The sequence below is a fragment of the Crocuta crocuta genome, unplaced genomic scaffold (assembly GCF_008692635.1).
Source record: "Crocuta crocuta isolate KB4526 unplaced genomic scaffold, BGI_CrCroc_1.0 scaffold179, whole genome shotgun sequence".
NCBI lineage: Eukaryota > Metazoa > Chordata > Mammalia > Carnivora > Hyaenidae > Crocuta > Crocuta crocuta.
Genome location: NW_027551568.1, coordinates 2691286 through 2697792, shown reverse-complemented (window position 1 = coordinate 2697792; position 6507 = coordinate 2691286).

Genomic DNA, 6507 nt, shown 5'->3' with positions numbered 1-6507 from the left:
CTGGGGCAGCCCGGGGGGGAGGGGTCCGGGGTCCCGGGGCGGGCGGGGGGGGGGGGGGGTGCGGCACAGGCGCTGGGACTCGCCGAGTCTCTGCTCGCGCCTGGGCCAAGGGCGGAGGAGTTCTGTGCCCCGGAGAGGGGGTCTCGGGGCTGGCGGGGCAGAGCGCGGCGCTGAAGGCGCGCGCAGGGTTAGGGGTGCAGCCGTGGCCGTGGAGGGCCGTTGCGCGTGCGTGCGCGGCCTGCGGGGCCCGGCGCGGGGGCGCCCTCAGGGGCGCGCGCGTGGCCGTCCTGGAGAACCAGTGGCAGCGCGGCTGTGTGTGTCAATGGAGGATGGGGCCACCTGACTCTCCGCGCCCCAGACCACGGGGTTTGAGCATCCCGGCCGTGCCCCGGAGGGGCGAGCTGAGCTCAGAGACTGAAGTGAGTTTCCCAAAGGCGCGCAGACGCGGGTGGAGGCAGGACAGGGGCCTGCGATCTTCACTTTGCGCCCCGTTCTTCCTGGAGGGATGACTGGGAGGGGAGGAGGCCAGACCCGAGAGCCAGACAGCAGACGGGGGGTGGAGCCGCCCCCCATCATGGGCCAAGACTCGAGGGGAACCGCCAGCTCCCCACCTGCGCACATCCCGAGCTTCACTCCTCTCCAGCCTTCGGGTTTCATACCGCCGCCTCCCAGAAGCCTGCCGGGTCCCAGGCGGGCTCGGGCCCNCTCCAACGGCCTAAGTGGAGGAGACGCCTCTGGAAAGAAACGACACCTTTTAGGGGGCCCGGGCCTCCCCGACTCCCAGCAGGGCACGTCAGAAGGGGGGGAAGCGCTTCCCGGAGAGGGGGCTGGAACAAAGGGGTCCGCGGCCCGCGGGGACGGACGCGAGGGCCGAATCCCGGGCGCTGCTGGGAGGAGGGCAGAGGAGGAAGGCGAGAGACTCTGAGCGAAGACGGATACGCGCGGCCGGGCCGGCGGGGAGGCCGGGAGGCCCCGCCGGTGTCGTGGGGGGTCAGCAACGTCCGCTAGACCCCAGCTCCCCGAGAGGTTGGCGACACCCGCAATTCGGGGATGGGGGCCCGCGTCTCAGAAGCCCCCGCCTGCGCCTCTCCGGCTCCCCGCCGGCCTTTTGAGGCTCCCCCCCCGCCTGGGCCCTCACACCCCCGGGATCCGGGAGCTGATGCCCTCACCGGGGCATGGGGCGCCCCCTTAGGACTGGTCTAGCTCCCAGGCTGGAGCCCCAGGCGCATGGGGGTCTCCTGCCCAGCCACGGGCCCCCCACCCCAACTCCTACAAGAGTCGGGGGCGAAAGGACAAAGCCCCGGAAAGCCCACGACACCAACGCGGACCAGAGGGACCGCCCCGGGGCTCGNGCGAGCGGGCAGGGGTGCAGGCCGGGAGACCCTCGCGGGGGAAGAGGAAAGCTCGGGCCTGAAACAGACTCGCAGAGATGGAGCGCGCCGGGTTTTAAGTGCCGGTTCGCAGCGAGCAGGGTAAACAGAAAGCGCACAGGGTGTGGGCGGACCGAGCCCAGACCCCCGATGGGGTGAAAACGGGCCTGCCAGGGACTCGGGCCGGGACGTGGGGAATCCGTCGCTGGGAGCACATCCCTCCGATGTTTCCCCGATGGTCACTTTTTAAAGCACTTTTCTTGTGGAAGTTTTCAAATATAAAACAAAGTAGAGGACGCCTTAAAACGAGCCCCCAGGTACCCACCCCCCATTTAACAATGACGGACTCCTGACCAAGCCAGCGCTGTCTGTCCTCGCCTCCGCTTCCCCTGTTTCACTGATTTGTTATTCGGTTGCAATATTTGTAAGCAAACGCAGACATCACATAATTTCCTTGGTAAATACGTAAGCTGTAGTCTTCAGCGGGAAGAACTTTTGAAAATTAACCTTGCGGCTATAAATCACCTAACAATAAATCCACAACTGGCCCCACACTCAGAGGCCCTTGACCTTTGATGAGGGAGATGCAGACAGCATACTTCTGTGTCGACCTTACTGCAATTTCCAGATAAGCAGTAAAAAGCACTATAATTTTTATAATAATAATTTTAAAAGGCCAACAAGAACTGAGGCCAGTGGCATCAGAGCCTGGCGAGGGCGCACAGTGAGGCGGCGGCGAAGCCATGTGCTGTGTCCAGGTTCTTGATTGTTTTCTTGGAGGCCTTGTCTCATGGTGTCGTCCTGATTCAGAGCTCAGAACTGTCACACTTGACAGACCCCTTTCGATCCACCTGGGAAGGGCCGTCCGTCCCCCTCACCCCTTCCTGGGAGGGCAGACAGCCTGCGGGGGGCGAACCACTTTGGGGAGCCGGCTTGGATCCCGGAGCCCAGCACTGCTTCTGGCTGATGGATTGAAGGAGGCCAGACCCCACTTCCCAGTGGGCCCCCCTCTCCATAGGCAGGCAGCCTGGGGGGGGCCTGGCCTGGCCACCGGAAGGAGGACACAGTGGCCCAAGGGATTGTCCTGATGCTTTGGACTGGTAGGAAGGTGGGGACGCTGCCTGAGTATGCACAGGAGCCGGGGGCAGGGAGCCCGGGGTGGAGGGGGCCCCGGGGATGGGCAGCTGAACTCTTCGCACAAGGTGTAAGCAAGAAAGTTGAAGGGCCTCATGGCTGAGTGACTTCATGGAGGCCCTGAGGCAGAGACTCTGCTCCCCGTGGAACCTAATTTCCCCTTCTGAGAATTGCTAGATGGGGCCAGAAAGCCACCAAGGATGCGAGGGAGGGAGACACTTACGGACACTGGAAAACGAGAGACAGACCTGGCTCTTGCTGTTTCCCTCTTGGTGACCAGCCGGCCAGCTCCCTGCCCCTTCCGGGTAGCGGGGCTCTGGGAAACCTCCCACATGGCCAGGCTTGGGGGGAGGGGGGGAGGCTACAGTCTACCTCTAACCTGATGAGAAGGGACCGAACAGGGACGTCAGTGGGAGGCCCTGGGGGCGGGGGTGACTGGAGGCCAGAGGCCAGAGCTCTGCCGCTCACAGTGGAAACAGCCCACTAGGACCCTCTCCCCCTCTCCAGGGCTCTGGGCAGGGGCCTGGCGTGCCAGGCCAGGTGGGGAGGCAAGGCAGGTCCGGCTCTCGGGGAACATGAGCTTGGCTGGATGTCAAGTCCACGTTTGCCTTTGACCCAAGGAAGGACACGAGCCTCCCGTGGCCTTCCCCGATGCCCCTTCATAGGTTTTGCTGGGGGTGGAGGGGACGGGTGTACAGGTAGCTAATGTAGTGCCCGGGCGGGGGGCTGCGAGGGGCAGACACAGCGGGTCATCCCCCAGTCCCACGGCGGTGTGGGCCCTCGACGCTGGAGGGGACCGTCCCTATGGCCTGCGGTACCTTGACGCCTTGCTCAGATCAGAGAAAGCGAAGCGTGTACAGGCCACAGACCGCCTCCTCACGCAGGTCTGCCAGGAGGAAACTGAGGCCTCTGAGCAGAGAAGGGCTTTGTTTCAGGCCCCTGAGGGAGTGGGCCTGGCCCAGGTGTGCAGCCCCTGCCGGCCCCACCTGGGCTCAGGGACTCTGAACGCCGAAGCCCTGGGCAGCCCCCTGGGCGGGAATCAGGCCTCGGCTGGAGGAGAAGGTGAGGCTGGTGGGTTCGGGAAGGGGAGGGCAGGTCGGGCATGACTGGGTGGAAGGCATTCGTCTTCTGCGGAGCCGACGCCCCTAGGTGACGGATGTTGCTGGAGCTTGGGGCCAGGCGCGTCCCCAGCCTGGTCCCGCGCGCCCTCTAGGGCTCCCTGGGCTGCGTGTTACGCATTGCTTTGCACTGGTTTGTGCCGTCCCCGCTGAGACACCCAGGATGCCGGTCGCTACGGGGTAGAGCCAGCCTCCCGGAGCCCTGGCGGTCTGACCCCGGCTTGGATCCGCTGTCTGTAGGGCTCCTGGCTCCCGGCCCTTCCAGCACAGCCAGCGGATGGCCCCCCTTTCCGCCTCCTGGCTTCCTCCGTGCAGAGGAAGAGCCCACAGGCAAGGAAGCCTCTCGACAGCTCAGCCTCTCCCTGCTCGGGGAAAGACACAGCCCTTCTCTGTGAACCGGCCGCAGCAGCCACAGACCCTGCCTCCCTGTGACACGGCGGGAGGCCGGGCGCCCTGTGAAAGCTCTTGCTTCCTGCTGAGCAGAGAGGAGGTTCTGGACGTGCGGCACCTCCTCTCCCTTCTCCCGCACCTGTGGCCCCCGCCACTGGGGCTCCCGTGCGGACCCACACCAGTGGCGAGCACCTTCGGGGACGCACCCCTGCACCAGCCACAAACACTTAAATAAAACGGTTGCGTCGTACTGATAACCCCTCTGACTTGGGTTTTGATTGTACCCTGTGAGGTCCCAAAGTCCCCGTGACATTGGCTGTCTGTGCCGCGGAGAGGGTGCGACGAGCGAGGGGCGCGGGCCGGGGCACTCAGGGAAGGAGGCAGAGCGTGGATGGCGGCTTCCCGGCAGGACCTGGGCCTGCCCCCCGGGGAAGGCTGGCAGCCGAGGGCCGCCTCCACAAAAGCCAGAGAAGAGAGGGCTGGGGCCCCAGGTGGAGACTGAGGCGAGTACAGAGGCCTGCAGGGGGAGAGGCGGAGGGAGGGGGATGGAGTGCTCTGCCCTTGCAGTGGCTGCGAGGGGCTTCCTGGCCACCCCACTCCCCTCTGTGGCCGCTGACCGGGAAGCGGCCTTTGAAAATAACTAGCAGCAAATTCGTTTTATTAAAGGGGTTGTAAATCCCTCCCAAAGTTGAACGAGGCCTATAGTTTGGAGAAAAGCAGGGTGGGTGGCTCCCCCTCGCCCAGCAAGAGGAGAGTCAGCCCAGGAGGGGCTGCAGGGACCCTGAGGTGGCAGCTGGGGGGCGGGGGCTGGGCTGCGGAAGGGACCCCGAGAGTGTCCCCAGACGCGCACCCCGTGATGCTGCGGCCCCGTGAGCCCGAAGGCAGGGACCCAGAGGTGCAGGAAGCCCGGCTTTCTGGGACCCGCCTCGGGGCTCTGGCAGCCAGGCAGAGAGTGATTCCAGGTCAGGGAGCTGGATGGCAGGGCAGACAGACAGATGGACCTCCAGCCCAGGGAAGACCCCCATGGCGCCTTCTCCTGGGCCGTCTGGTGCCACCGCTGAGAGCACCGAGCCCCTAGGGTGGCCCAGATGCTGTGTGTCTCCACCCGGGAGCCTGAAGCTGAGGGACAGAGACAGGTTTCAAGGGGACCCGATTCTGTTACAGAAGTGACCCTTTCAAGTCCCAAACTACCTCTCTCCCCATAGAGAAGCTCGCCGAATAAAGTGTCTCTCCCCCAAACTCCCTGCGGGGGACCCTGTATTCACCCCAAAATCCGGTCTCGGGGGGCTGATGGAGGCAGGACGGCCACCCTAATGCGGGCTGTTGGAATAAGCTTTTGTTCGGAGCCCATCGGCTCGCCCCCCAGCTTGCCAGAGACCCTGACGCCCCGGGGAGGGGCAGGGCTGGAGAGCCGCGTTGCCACCTGACCTTGCTGGGACCGTCAGTGTTTCGTTTGGTCCCGGAGAGGAGAGGGCACAGTTAGAGATGGCGATGGACGTGGGAGCCACACGGCTGGGGGCCACTTGTGCCCAAGGGGAGCACCCATGGGTGCTACCACACCTGACGTGCCTTCGGGTTCTGTGGAGGCCCCAGCACTGTGGGACACAGTCCCCTCTGCCTCCCCACCATGCTGTCCCCTGATGTCCCATCGGGGGCTGGGGGTAATCCCCAGACCTCGAGTCCCGATCCCGCATTGGAAAGAGCTCCGGGAACACCCCCGGAGCCCGCTGCCGCTGGGAGGGCCCCGCCCCAGTGACCACAGAGCGGCAGAAAGCGTCCAGAAAATGTCCCTTTTATTCCATTATGCAAATAAGTAGATTCATTTTTAAAAAAGTCTTCGCCAGAAGAACTGGAGGCGCAGCCCAGGAGAGAAGCCCCCGTTGGGCCGGCGCGGAGCAAACAGCCGGACAGAAGGGCGGCCTGGCAGGCGGCTCTCCCGGGGGCTCCCCTCTGCTGGGCCCACTGTCAAGGCCACGAGGCTGTCACAGTCCTCCGGAGGCCTGCTGCCCGGGGTCCAGCGCAGTCCTGGGAAGGACGCTTGTTGGGGGGCATGATGGGAGCGGTCACCTCCAAGCACCTTGACAGCCCTCTGCCGTGGCTGTGGCCTGGGTGGGCTCTGGCGGCTGCTGCGCGGCCTGTCCGGTGGGGGCTCCGGGCTGCCTGCCGGGGCGCTGCCTCTCAGGACACCCTCTTCCTTGCCAGGCCTCTGGCCTGTTTAGAAGCCACGGCGGAAGGCATCCCTGTTACATTCTGGACGAGCTTGGGACAGGACTCGGGCCGCGGCGGCGGCCTGCCATGAGGCGCAGAGGGGCCCTCGGGGCGCCCCGGGTCTCCCCCACGCTTTGCCGGTGCGCCCCAGAGCTCTCCGGCCGCCGCGGGTGGGGCTCACACCAGGCCGGGCATCTGCGCCCGCAGGAAGGGCACGGACGCCGCCGCCGGGAAGGCGGCCAGCGGGTAGGCGAGGGCCCCGGAGAAGCCGAGCAGCGGTGGGGGCG